This window comes from Bradysia coprophila, chromosome II (genome assembly GCF_014529535.1).
Source record: "Bradysia coprophila strain Holo2 chromosome II, BU_Bcop_v1, whole genome shotgun sequence".
NCBI lineage: Eukaryota > Metazoa > Arthropoda > Insecta > Diptera > Sciaridae > Bradysia > Bradysia coprophila.
The window spans coordinates 2,329,870-2,345,029 of record NC_050735.1 but is presented as its reverse complement, the minus strand read 5'-3'; the positions used below and the strand labels follow the sequence as shown (position 1 = coordinate 2,345,029).

The 15,160-nt window shown below is 34.3% G+C and overlaps 1 protein-coding gene across 2 annotated transcripts in view; it reads right to left on the bottom strand.

The window, feature by feature from the left end:
- The window catches only part of LOC119085909, a 122,387-nt gene that overhangs the window by 54,783 nt on the left and 52,444 nt on the right, over positions 1–15,160 (bottom strand). The window contains exon 1 of one of the 2 annotated variants that reach the window (XM_037196467.1): positions 5,465–5,678. The exons of the other annotated variant lie outside the window; for it this stretch is intronic. The gene's annotated coding sequence lies outside the window, so the exon portion shown is untranslated. Of the gene's footprint in view, positions 1–5,464; positions 5,679–15,160 lie in introns of those variants that run through there. 2 annotated transcript variants of the gene reach the window in all.

Below are 15,160 nucleotides of genomic sequence, written 5' to 3'. Positions count from 1 at the left end.
TTATTGGCAATGATTTATTGATTTATTTCAATGAAATGTAATTTTGTAAGCTGATGGCCACAAAAACGCATTTAGAAGAAGAACTACTAGAACAGTCGAATAAATCTCTTATTGATGATTTAATTCTGTTTAGTTTCACTGAAAATCTTTTATATATTGAAACTTTGTATATAAAATGTCCCGGTAAAAAATGACGTATGTTTTCAATAAATGATGGAATTTGTTTATGTACTGTCCGTTTGACAAGAGGATCGCCACGGTTCAGCAGGGGGTTTTGAACATTTGTTTTTTACACGTTGGCACACGTGCTCTTGTCAGATTCAAGACTCTTTTTACGAAGGTTACGCTGATTATACTTTGTGAAAAAGGCCAATACCTTGCAAATATGTCACATCTTGGACAGAATTTGACACTGCAATATCTGCAACATGAAAAAACTAAATGTTCGAAACCCCCTGAAACCCCGTGCTTCCACCTACGTAATATACACAAACTAGGTGAGCCAATCTTAATTTATAAAATTTAAACTCGTGTGAATTGCGGCCCTCGCTTCGCTCTGGCCGCAAACTTCATACTCGTAAATTTTGTTCTATTTATTCGGTTTTGTTTACAAGACAAAGCCACATAACAAGAAAAATACTACTGAGATACAAAAATTCTGTTAGCAACATCAGCTTGTTCGTTAGACCAACATAATCTATCTTAGAACCTAACCTCCATTCTCCACCAAACATTTTTTTTTTAAATCGGTTGAGAATTGCTCCAGTTGTCGTGTTAACAAAAAGCAGAAAAAGCTTCTTTCGAGAACTACTCCCAGATGGTTGAACCGTACCGCCTATTTTCGAACTTGACCTGAGGATTTCAATACTTCGTCGATGAAAAAAAAAGTTTTTGAAAATCGGTGGAGATTTATTATAAACATTTACATTTTTAATTAATTGTTTTCTAATTTTCAAAGATCAGTCAAACATAAAACAGACTGTACGTCTCTATATGCCTCTCTTTTCTTCTCATGTCATTTTTTCTTAATTCTATCACAAAAATGTTTTTCTTTTTGGTTGAATTTGAGTCGTAATTGCAATATAAATTAAAAGTATAAAACTTGAACATTCGGCAACATTCTTAATCTAAATACATAAATTATCAAAAGTCCAACGTCCCATTAAGTTGATAACAGAGCTAACAAACATTTATAGCATTAAATTTTTATCAGCGAGGTTGTGAAAAACGGACTTTAAGAATGTCATATTTTTGCTTCATGTGCCAGATTACCCGATACCATGTATAGTCTGAGTTAACTAATTAGTTATTTACGTCACAAGGACCGTTTACTTTCGCGTGACGTATGAAGTTTTTCATGCTTGTTATCGGAACCGAAAGTGAAAAAATGTCAATTTTGAGGGGCGAAATTTTACTTGAAATTGACATTTTTACTTTCGGTTCCCATAACAAGCATGAAAAACATTTCTAATTAGAAACTCACGATTTCCCATATTGCAACAGAGCAACCTATTGTGGTATTGTGCGTCTAGAAATCTTCCTTGGTGTAAACACTATCACGAGACAATGACCAAAATATCTATAGTTATAGTGCAGTATAGCACATTATTAAATAAAGTCAATTCCATTTTCACCATACAAATGATTGTACATTTTCTCCAGCACCATTAAGCATAGCAATGTTGTTTAAATTATCACACTGGAGTACGCAAATAAATAAAGGCACCAGTTGTAAGTATCATAACTCATTATTATATCTATAAATGAATGTAATTTATTGCATGCATACGAAATTCTATGGCAATAAACGATTTCATTCACTTCAATTGTACATTTTACACATACCCCATTACCGTATGGTGTGTATGAAAATGCAATATGTGAGGCCGATATGGAGTTTTAGATAAATAATAAACAGTAAAGGTTGAAAATAACAACTTAAGAGACAGTAGACTTGTTCCTAAATAAATGGATGTGCTGCTAATGCGGATGTCTACTAATTTAGTATTGAGTCAACTCATATCTTCCATAGTTTAGCGTATTCACGTGAATAAAAGTACTAGCCCTTGTTTGCACATTTTTGTTTTGACGAGTGGAAAGTTTTGTAATCCACGTCGAAGGCAAGGGCTAGCTATATAGTCCCACTAGTCATAATAACAATGTCCGAACAAGTACGTAATCATTTTTCACAAAATCTCAGCTGAAACTTCTGGTGCCTTTGTTGTGAAAAACGTTGTGTTGACCTCAGGACAAAAGGGGAGATTCCATTCCGCTAACAACACCATCGAAATGAAATTTCCAATTTTTCTTCCCTCGGTGAACAAATAACTATCAATGTGTAGCATGATGATTTACATTGTTTTTTTATCGCCATGTTAACAAAGCATTGCTGTGATATTGACGAAAATGTAAATGCTAAGCCTCGTCGTTACACTTGATCGAAATTGGACAGTACGTATGCAATTCAGTTACATGCTGCGAACTACTCTCATTTCTACTTTTTGGCAATTTTTGGCAAGCGATGTGATTATTGGTGTGCTAGTTTTTATATATTTGTTTCTACAACAAACCGTGTGGTGAATCTACACATACACATTAAAGCACAGTATAGAAGACCCTAAGTGAATGGTTATATCATCTGTGCGAAATTCTCAAACTTCGACTATTACTCACAAAGCTACTTAATGGGTCTGACCATCATACATCTGATATTCAGTCAAAATGAGTTCAGAGTGAATTAATTTGTGATCAAATCTTACTGGCGAAAGCGATCGTTATATTGATTTTCAGGATGAAATATCTCCGTTACAACTGTAACTGTTAATGCTGTCCAACAAACATTTACAGCTACTTGCTCATACTTGAACAAAAACATATTATTCCAGTTACTTTCACAACAGAGTCTTAGCAAACACTTATACGCTATCTATCGACAGACATCCTACAATAAAGCAAGCAAAGTGAGCCCAACAACATCGAGGCTGACAAAGAAAAACAATCATTAAATGAAAGGCAATCCACAACACAATACAGATATATTGTCCACCATAATTGCAACAATGAGAAACTCATTCCAACCCATCCATTCCATTTAATTTTCCATTCAATTCCATTTCCGTTGCCAATTCATTTTCACCCCCATCAAACACACACTTTGTGCTTGGAGTTGGTTTTTGTATTTGCTCGCAAATGTTTTCCTCTTCACTCATTTTCTATTACCTACAATATATTTTGTAAGTATCGCGTACAGAACCGGGTTTCCGTCGGCAATACATGCGAAAATTATTTCGAGTATACAATGAATTCGACTGAATATATACGTTCAGTTTACACGTTTTTCGGCCGATGAAATTTCATGTTCGCAAAGTGTATTCTAATACACACAACATGATACATTTGGAAATTTTCAGAAATTTGATTGTGGCAAAGTTAACATTGGATCTACGATATTTAAGCTGATGTCAGAAAGGTTGTTCCCCCAATTTAAGTTTGTTTAATTGAATGAAAGCAGATTTTTCAACTTTAAGTTTTGATGCATGCTCGACAGTTTTGATTGCTTTGTATGCATTACTCTAAATATGACTGAATTCTGTTGTGTATAATGAGTGAAACGAACTGATTTGTAATCTTCATATCATTTGCTTTTGAAAGTTACTCGTAAAGAATGACATTTCTATATGGCAATTTCGACTTTAAAACGTCGAGTAAATTCCTTTCGCAAATTATATGTTACAAGAATATTACCGAATTGTAAAATTTTTTCCTAGTTTTCTTGAATTTTATTAAACTAGGCCCCACCTTTTGGGCGGGTCAGGTCCCTTGACTGACAATTTTTTCAATATATTTTTAATCAATTTCATTTTATTTTCCGTTGTTAAACTTCCGAAATTTCACAAATAACTGATATGATATGTGATAACCTTCGCTTGAGTAAAAATTCTTTGGAAAAGTACTTTTTCTGTTCTCTATTTTCTTGTAAATTTGCAGCTAGATTTTTAATCAACAATAGGTCAATAGACAAGGACTCGTGTTAATTACGACACTCGCTCCGCTCTGCCCACTCGTGTAAGTTGTCAATTATTCAGTTTCATAGTCTTATTGCTAACGCTAATCAAAAGTAAAAGTTGCGAATGTGGAACGATTAGAGGACTCTGTCATTTTGGTACAATGTAAAATAGTACGGCAGACGTTCTTCCCTTACACGTATGTACAAAAAGGAAGCCCCCGGTACTTACTACATTCACAAAATCTTTAATCATGAATAAAATAGCACGACTAGTGCGAATTACGGCCATCACTTCGCTCTGGCCGCAAACTTCACACTCGAGGGAGTTTAAAGTTTTCTGTTTGATTGCTTTTTTAGTATCATTCCATACATTTGAATAACGGTTCAGAAAATGGTTTTTCATAAAATCTTATAAATATTTTATGTCATGGTGTGAAATCTGCTACTTTTACCCGTGATAGCTGACTATCATTGTTATAGAAAACTATCATGCGTTATAGTTGACTATCATGAGTGATAGATGGATATAACTAACCGAAAAAATCAAATTCCATCAAAGTAATCTTTTTCGATTGATTGAATTTCCAACAGTGGAAAATACTGTTTTTCTGGAATAACTTCCAGATCCTTAATCCCACATAGCCCATCTTCGAACTTAAGGAATTCAATTATGCGTCGATTAAAAAAAGAGTTAGTAACTGGTTAATAATTTCTCAAGTTATCGCGTTTTCAAGAAAAATATTGGGACCTTTGGGACAAACATTATAGGGTATTTTCCGGCATAAGACCCTGACTTACAGTCAAGGGAATTATAAGGTAAATATGGGAAAATGTTGTAATATTGAAGAAAATATGGGAGCTGGAACTACAATTATTAAACGTAAAGCTTGTGCAGAATCAGCAACAGCTGAACATCTCCAGCTGGTCATTGTTTAAAATGTTTTGATTGTATATTATACAAGTAGAGTATGTTTGTTGACCAGCTGGTGAAGTTCAGCTGTTGCTGATTCTGTACAAGCTTTACGTTTAATAATTGTCAACACGTTCCTAAATTTGTCTATACAGTCAAAGGCGTCAATTTGCTTCAGCTGTTTTTCAGCTGATCCACACATACAATCAAAACTGGTTTTCCTTGTTCATACGGTTGAAGCTGCTACACGCACGCGCATGATAGTGGTAAAACCGTATAAAGACGAAAAACGGTTGTGATTGTTTGTATGGATCAGCTGAAAAACGCTAAGCTAATTTATGCTGAAAATTGACTGCCTTTGACTGTATCTTCTTCCAAGTTAATATTTTTTTGGATAAGATCCAGGAAAATTTTAGAAGATCAAGAAAATATGGGAAAAATGTTTCTCCAGAAATTCTCCCTGGGTTATGGCTGTTAACAATAACAATCAGCCGCCGTCAATAAAATGAACGATTCACTACTCTACCTAGAATGCATAAAACACTAACCTTAAACTGATGTAGGAACTGATCTTCAAATTACATTTTCCTTTCACGAAATTCTCACACAACTTTCACTTAACCTCTTCCTTTCATGGACATATCCCTGAGGACCCGTACAATTAAATGTAATTTGCAATAAAAATTCTTTTCACTTAACCTTTCACGATCATGGTTCATGTGTCACTATTGATGAGTTGTTCCACCCGTTAATACTTTAAATCGACTGTAATCCGGTCCTACCACCGCACCGATTAAATTTAGCCGTCTGTTCCAGAGCGTCTGCGTATCAAAATTTCTCCGACTATATAAAAATCGTGAAATTCGGTGTCAGCGATCGTGCGAGTTTTAGCTGGCGATTAATTAACGAAGTTTGCAAAGTAGAACAGTAACTGAGAAATGTTTTTAGCTATGTTCAGAAAAGGTATGTGGTTCGATGTACAATCACTTTTTCCATGAAAATTTTTGTAAAAATTCCGGGATATCAAATTCTCATTAAACACTCTGCTATTTCAGTTTTTATCTCAGCAATGTATTCAATGTATTATGCCATCATCAGTACATTGCAGAATAGTGCTTGGTTAAAAAATTGATGAAAAGTTCTCTCCAAATTATATAATAAAAATTCGTTAACAAAAACCACTTGAGCATAGAGTTTGTATTGAACTATGACCGTGTTAGGCATAAAATAATTTTCAAAAATTCACAATCTGACACTAACCGACCCCAGCATGTTGCTAATTATTCCCGTACAGTATGTGAACGACCATTACCTAACCTATTCCATAAACAAAACTCGCAAATAAAAATGTTTCAGATTCCGAGTATTTGTGCAGAAAAAGGAAACCACTTTTCTACATGGTAATTAAAACCACAATCTCTTGTTTGCTTTTGCGTAAAACCACAACAAAACATAGAGAATGCCTTGATGTTTATGCTGACAACAGTTTTTGCATAGTTGCGAAAAGTATGGAAAATGAAATGACAGAAAATTGCAAACGTTATGGGAGTTGGATGATATGGGACCGATGACCGAACAATCAAATGTTCCACTAAACCAGTGCCTGGTTAAAAAGAAATCTTTTGACGAATTTAACAAACGGATGCAAAACGTTTCGCTTACACATTAACCAGTGCATAGACTATTATTCGTATGCTTACTTAGCTTGTTGACTTTCAACATTTATTTTTGTTTCCCATTAAACACACTGGATGTAATACGTATATTGCATTGCATACACTCGACGAATTCATATACGACGACCAAACGGAAATGTAATATAGGGTATTGTTAACGAAAAAGTTTTACATTTACAATTGTCGGTCCCGTCGTTCCTGTGCTTTTTTTCACATTTTCAGTTCATAAAAAAAGTATTCCATTTGCTTTGTGGCGAAACTTAGGTGACAAAAGTATACGCTTAGCTTTTCATTTTCTGAAACAATATTCAATTTGGTCGAGAGCGTTTTTTTTCGTTCTGTCGTTATACTCTCACGTAACGCTATTTTCTGATGATTTTTCCTTTTTCTCGAATTTATAAAATTTGTCCACGTCGCAGTTTCTATGGTTTTGATTGAATTATTTTGCTTTATTTTGCGTTCCAACTGAAAAAGTGTGGTGTGTGTGTATGATGTTTGACGATGGAAAATAATATTATCAAACATTCGAAACTCAATAATATAACAGATTGTAAATTGTGCACCGACCAGAGTGTATAGAAATAAAAAAGAAAAATGAAAACGAAACATTTTGATTGTGTCCCAGACTGAAGCCATAGTATTTCTGTAACAATTCTTCTGTCGCCAACGTGTATAATAACATTATAGCAAAAAGACTACTTCCAGCAAGGTAGATGCTGTGTGTCTTGTAAAAATACGCAATTCACAATAATTGAAGAAACCAATCTAATGTTCTCAGCAAGTCTTTTTCTGTGATTTTTAATCAATTTCCTTTTTGTATTTCACACGGGCATCTCTTCCTGCTGCATCACTTTATTCCAATTTTCTGAGTGTGTTTTTCCTTCTATTTTCTGAATAAGACTGCAAATATAACCAGTCAAAACACTGAAAAGAGTAAAAGTGACGCAAGTCTCTGTGCATACTTCCGAAACAACTGATATCGCTGTAGGTGTACGCAAAAATGTGACCGAAAAAATTCTAGAAAAAAATTGAACCAAAAACATTTTGCGTCATAAAGTGGCAGATGATTCGGCTTTTTTCGTTTAAACATTCTTTCAGGTCCTCTATTTTCCCTATTTTAACAGTCCTCAACAGCTACCACTTGTGACGCAAAGTTTTGTATGGAAATCTAGCTTCTTGGAAGATGTAATACGTGGCCAAATCTTAAAACACCATAACGTGTGATAGTTCTTTGAACTCGTACAGACGCTCAGAAAGCTAATTTGGAGTCATTTGGAATTGGGGAACTTCAATATTTGCTGTCTATGACAATTTTTCTTCTTCTAGTAATATGACTTGCGTCACATGCGCTCTGCTCACGCACGCCCATGATTAAATTCACAAAACTCATTGAAAAATAAATGTAGTTAGTATCTTAGAGTGTCTTCAGTGGTGTAATTACCTTTCCTATATATTTTACAACACCAGATGTTGTAATAGCTATTTTCCTAACGAAATGAGAGGTTTCCAATACGAGCCAGTGGTGAACATAAGTAAGCAAAAACGTTTATCCTAAACGACGTTCGTCACGATATTTTGACACTAATTAGGAAATAGTATTTGTGCCACCGAGAATTGAAATACGACATATTCTGCCATATTTTTTTGTTATGGAATGTAAGGTTTTCCCGAACGATGTATCGTGCGGGAAGTAGTACATTCCGTACCTAGGACTAAAAGTCTTTTTTAGCATGTGAGAAGTTTCCAGGCAGAGCCGAAGGCGAGGTCTGGAATCGAATACGCTAAAAAAGACTTTTAGTCCGTGGTACGAATAGTATTTTTCATATTGGACGGAGAAAAAGTACGACGAAGTGAATTTTTCCATGACTATACGATTGATCAAATAATACTGATTAATACTGGTTCTGAAAAAATCGTCATTTCCTGTCTTGGTACGAAATGTACATTTTGTTCAGTAGTCGTACACAGCTCCGTATTAAAATTAAAAGTCACATTTACCATTTACTTGCTTCATCAATAGTCTGCAATAGTCTTTTCCATAACAAGGGACAAAAAGATGTAGACTTTTTGTGTAAGTTTTGTTGATCCGAGGCGAGGCCGAGACTGATTGGTTGAGATTTACTTTAGTTATCGTGTATTTTCTGTTGTAAGACCCATTACCTACAGTCAAGGGATTAAAAATTTCCTTACATGAACTTGCGCGAATTCGTTTCGATAGACTCATCAATACACCCATCATCCTACTGTTATATAATGACAAACTCTTTTTCAGTCTGTTGGCAACACATGTTTTAATAAAACTGATTGCTTTCAATCTGATGCCTCTGCAACTAGAAACGTCTGATGTTACAGCTTTTCCATCAGATTGTATTGTGTATACGTGTTAACTAAGTTATGTGGAGCGAAAAAAAACTCCCATATATTGCTCATGTTCACTGTGTTGCCCGTTGAATAGATTTGTCTGTCAAGTGTGTCGTATTGATTGTAGGTAGAGGTATATTATATCTTAAAAATTGTGTATGAGGTCGAAGTATATAAACCGAATGAAATGTTCATTTCGACAATGTTGATTTGTAAGGAGAAGTATTTAATAATGAAACCAACATGCATTAAGAGGTAAACCAATTGTAAACGTGTGAAGTGTATCGTCCAAAATAACTGATTTTTGTATATATTCAGCGTCCCATATCGTTCATTTTGTAACTTTTTATTGCCGTAAGGCCCTAAAGAGGTCGCTTGAAAACAGTTTTTTTTTTGATGAAATGAGTATTGGGACCGGGGCTATAACTATGACTTCACTTACTATCGTCCCATCCAATATGCATATTTGTTACAACATTTAATCTATTTCTGTCTTCTGAGCTTCTTTTGGATTCAAATAAAAAGATGGAATTTTTCAGTGGACTACAAAAGTTTCTCATAGCTCTCGAAAGCTCTTCAAAAGCAAAGACATAAATTCGGTACGACGTCAGAGCTGATACCTGTGCTTGCTACTTATTTGGAGTAATTAGTTTCTCGAATTTCTTGAAATATTTCTTTTTTCGAGAAACTTGTAAAATCTTGATCGAACTGCTTGAACATAGGCTCTGTCTCAACCACTCAACTGTTAACGAAAAAAAAAAACGAATCACCCCGAGTTGTTAGTCACCGTTTTAAATATAAAGTCATTGCATTCTCAAATACATAATTCAAATTCGAAACTAAATTTAGTGTGGCTTTGCTCTGCCATCCTTGAATGCATAAAATATACCACAATCTCCTACTTCAACGTAACGAAGCAAATGGTTTGGATTGTAAACAATCATAATATAAGTTAATTCAACATCATCCTGAGTACACTCTGTTTACCGCAATAAAATTAGAAAAGCAATATTTGAATATTTGCCGCAATCATTTTGAGACTCATATCTCCGTATTCTGTTTAATAAACGTGTAAACCGCAATTTTGCTTCAGAAACCAAAACTAATTTAAATGGCGGTAGACAGAATGTGTTTACGTTTTTGATTACAGCATTTGATTGTTGTTTTTTAACCTCTTTCGACTAGAAAAAAAAAACCGTAGAACATCTATTAGTTTTTACCTTTTACACAAACATTCCATGCTTTTATTGCGGCACTTAACATACAATACACAGCACGGAGGAATAACAGAAAACAACACACACACAAAGGATGGGATGTAAAAACAAAAATATAATAAAAACGATCGTTACGTTCAGTCTCTCTACAACTAACATTTCTCCCAGCAAATAAAGCCATTTAGCGTTTCCATTCCATTGCAATATTTGTGTCTAATAAAAACTATTTGCGAATTGGTTTTCGAGGTTGTGACCAGTGACCAGGCAATGTGTCGGATTGCTGTTAGTTGAAGTTAGAGTCATGCTTTTGTATGTTACAACCTGTCTTCGGTGTGGAGGGGTCAATGACTTGATTTTTATTCGAAAAGGGTCACAGATCGATATAAAGTGGAAAATGGTTGATTGGTGAAGACATGTATGCACAGTACACATCAGTTGGTAATTGGTGTAAAAGAATTTTAGTTTATTTGTGTCATCATCAGAGTCATATTTACATCGAAAGCTGGTACCAGCTCCTGCTTTATGCTTATACGGAAATTACTACACGCTTGGTAGTGGCAAAACCGTCCAAATCCACAAAGACAGTTTGTTTGTATGAGTAGACCAGGTGGTAAAGGGCGAAAGAAAATTTCCATAAAAATTTGGTTGACTTTACCTGTCCAAAGAGGAGACAAAAAAGATAGAAATGTACCTGTACCTGTATTTTTGTAAAAATTTCATTTATCCTAAGAGTTAACTTACAGTTTAACTTAAACTAATGAAGTAAAAGATTTGAATGCATCTATTGAAATTTCTTCAACCAGCAGAAGTAATAGTTTGACTATTGCATCACTAGTGGCACAATAATTTGATAGTTAAATTGTTGATTGTCTTGCCATCTAGATAATTCAGATGTATTGTCGAATCAAGCGCTAGTGCTTGATTTATTTTACTCTGCCGTGGTGGATGGAATTTTTCTGTGGAACTCAAAAGATTCTCAAAGCTCTCGAAAATCAAAGACACCAATGCGATTCGATGTTTTGGCGTAGCACAACAGTCCCTACCGTCGTTTTGCCGTTGCGAACACATTACCTCATTTTTAAATTCATCATCCATACAACATACAACCTTCGTTATGAAATGTTATGCCTTAGATTTTAACGGGAAAAAGGCTCGGAGGCGTTTATGTTGCGATATTAGGGACAAAATCTTTTAAGAAAACTTTCTCCCTGTAAAGAATTACCTTAAAGGACACCTGTCAAAATTTGTTTCCTCTGAACGACCCATATTGAATGCACTCAAATTACGTGAAATGTGTTTAATCTTAAACGAAATGTGACACAATATTCCACACGAAAAATTCTACCTTAGAACATGGATCTACAGCGAAACAGAGACAGTTTTCATTTTTTTTTTATTCTTTCTCAAATGACAAACTCTGTCCTAAATCTCTAGTCGACATTATAAAAGTTATAACCCACCATTCCAACGACGTTATAAGACAAATAGAAAAGCGGGCGCCCATAATCAAATGTACTGTATATTTATATATGTATATATATAGAGAGAGTGTTGTATTCCGTATATATATATTTATTCTGTCATGTTATTTGTCTTTTTAAAAAATATGGTTTCCTAATAAAGCCAACAAAATTTTCTATATGCTCCAGGGTATTTACTGTGTAATAAAATTCTGTGTTCCCTCTTTTATATAATGTTATTCATTTTATCGAAATTTTGTAACTTTACTTATGACTCCTTGTTCGAATACGAAAACGTATGATTTGGTTTAAGTTATAGTTTTTTTCCCTTTCTTTCTTTCTATACCACCCCGACTATATATGATGGCGAATCAATATAAAATAAAAAGTAAAATAAAAAAAATATAAATAAAATAAAAGGGAACTTCTTTTACAAACAACCGATCCAGATGAGATAAAGCAATTTTGCTTTCTATAATAAAATAAAATCGTAAAGAAGTTCGTTCGTTTTTTTTTCTGCTTTATTTATATTTCATATTTTTATACGATCTGCATGTTAGGAACATAATACTGTAAGAACAAAATTATCTTTTCTACATATTCTATATCGTCTACGACAAACGTAAGCTCTTTCCGAGGCTCTTTCACATAAATACATTTTGTTTCCACTTAATTCTGTAATAAACTCAGCAATACATCAGAAACAGTAAAACTAGATATATAAGTTAAACGAAAATGCAATCAATATTTGAAAACTAAAGCTTCTATAGTTCACATGCACAAAGAAAATATTTTGTTTCTCTATCTCTCTCACTCTCGTATATTCTCTCTACATATATTTGAATGTAATCAGGTCTATGTAACATTCATCCTCTTACATCACTTTACTCATCGCATAAATACATAAAACACAATTCGATACATTTGAATGATACCAAGTGTCTCATGGCCAGTGTGGGTGGCGTGGGTTGGTTTATTCTTTATTCATCCTTATATGGGTTGTAGTAATTTAATCAAATCACATATTTGTCTTCTTCAGCGCTATTTTTTTTTATCTAAATGTTAATAGCTTTTTCTTATCTGTTTTTAAGATGTTTTTATTGCCTGGTTTATTGACCTACAAATCCTGGATTGAAAATGAGAAAAAGCCACTCAATCCAATGATTGATTTGAGGACACTTTTATTGTAATAGATTTTTTTACTTCCGGTGTGTATATGTGTGTGTGGTGTCGATGTAATACGATATTGTCGAATTTCACGTTTTGAGATGCATATAAACGGAATATAATCTTAGCCGGTGATGTGTAGGGAAAACTGAAATGTTTCGCTTTTTCCCCGGCTTTCGTTTTGTTGCTTTTCATTTAAACTTTTAATGGCTTTTCCCGTGGAAAAAGTTAATTGAATGTGTAGCGAAATCGCTGAGATTTTCGGTTTTATTGTTTTTCCGGTAAATTATGGTTGTTCGAAATGAACGGAAGTCGATTCGGAAACATAATTCTTTGACGACAGACCCGAATATATAGCTACATTGAACGTTGTCAGCTAGCCTAAGATATCTATGAAATTGGACCCATTTTAAATCCAAGATGACCAGAATTCATTCGAGTGTCTAGGCGTTCTTTCCACCATGATTCGAACATCGTCTTATGATTTCTGGTTGAAAGAGTTTTATATTTAGATATCAAGAAAACCTGGGGTTTTCTGTGAAACGGAATACAAAAATTTCCATAGTAACAAAGCACAACGCTCTTAGCAGAATATTCGGTGTATCAAAATACTACTCTTTCAAACCATTAGCACAACAGTACCTTGAATGATGCTTATCAAATAGAGTAGTATTTTGACACAACAAATTAATATTCTTTTACGTGTTACGGCAAGTTGCATTTTCATTGCCTAATCACGTGAAGCGTACTTCCGAGGTTCCAAGTTGTTATTTGACAAGTGGGAAATACAGCCCTCTCCTTCGGGTAGGGCTGCAACACCCCACTTATCAAATACACAACTTGGAACCTCGGAAGTAATATACTATTACCAAACTAGGTGCTTTGATAGTAACCCTAACCATTACCGCAATAACAAATTCCTCGGTAGACTGTCCAAGTGACTTTTGCATAGATCCACGAGTGGTGTGTATTGAACCTTCTAGAGTAACTCCTCGATGGCTATCAAACTTTAGAAGTATCAGTCTTCGATTTATTACAGGCACCACAGTCGAAGACTTGATTATGACTTGATTGAATTCCAGGCAGTTATTATCTCATACCCTGAATACACCTGTACTTTCCAATACCATTACGATGCTTTATTTACTTACTTGTTAGTGGCACCTGTCCACCTCAACAAACTGACAAAGCTTTCTGTTAGATCTTGTACCATTAAATTTGATATCAAACACACAAAAAACATTGACAATTACATCGAGAAACGATTGATTTCACAGCAGAACTTTTACACCCCTCAATCAATCTGTTTACTGTCGCATTGGATATAACTGAATGGACCCAACTGAAAAACATTTTCTAACTTTTATCCTATATGGTTTTATCCTCGATACAAATATTCGTTCCCTCAATATTTACAAATCCCCATGATGGTTTATTGATTTACCTGATGTTAATTCGATTTTTCTGTCATTTTCCGTACCATTGACCACATGTACCCAATTAAATATTAGATGAAGTAAACAACATCTAAATAGAAGTAAATTACAGACGACCAATAAAAATTATTTACGCACATAGGTTACAGTTGGTGTGTGTTATGCTGTTATTAAAATAGATGGGAAAATTTTGTTTATTGCAAATAAATTTGAATGCTCACATTACGCAGCGCGCAGGCAACCAGGGTAATTAAGATATTTCAGCCCAAAGCATATCAATAATATAAATTTTAATGTTTGTTGGATTGTTTGCATCTATATGAGGACAGACGAAAATTCATAGTGAACATTTTTGACGCGTGAACATTTTTGACTCGTGAACATTTTTGACGCGTGAACATTTTTGACGTGTGCATATTTTTGACACGTGACAATTTTTAGCTCGTGGAATTTTTTGACTTGTGAACATTTTTGACGCGTGAACATTTTTGACATGTGCATATTTTTGACGCGTGACCATTTTTAGGTCGTGGAATTTTTTGAAGCGCAAATATTTTTGACGCGTGAAAATATTTTACTTTTGACGCTCAAAAATTGTTTTTGGGGAAAATTTTACTTTTACTTCCTGCGGGTACTACACCAGTAAACACATAAATAGCCAGATAGAACATTAATTTTTAACATAAACATTTAACTATAAACACATTTATTGCGGTCGTTCATCCTAATAACGTCTCAACATAAATTTTAATGGCGATATGCTATGTGTACCAGGGAATCGTTCACGATAAAGTGTACAATTTGCTCATAAATCACCCGGCTACAGGTAATATACAGTTTAAAAGCTCTGGTACCAGCTACCACTTGACTTATTTCTCTGTATATTTTTAACGTTTGGGCAATGTACCCCGTAGGTGTGCAATATAT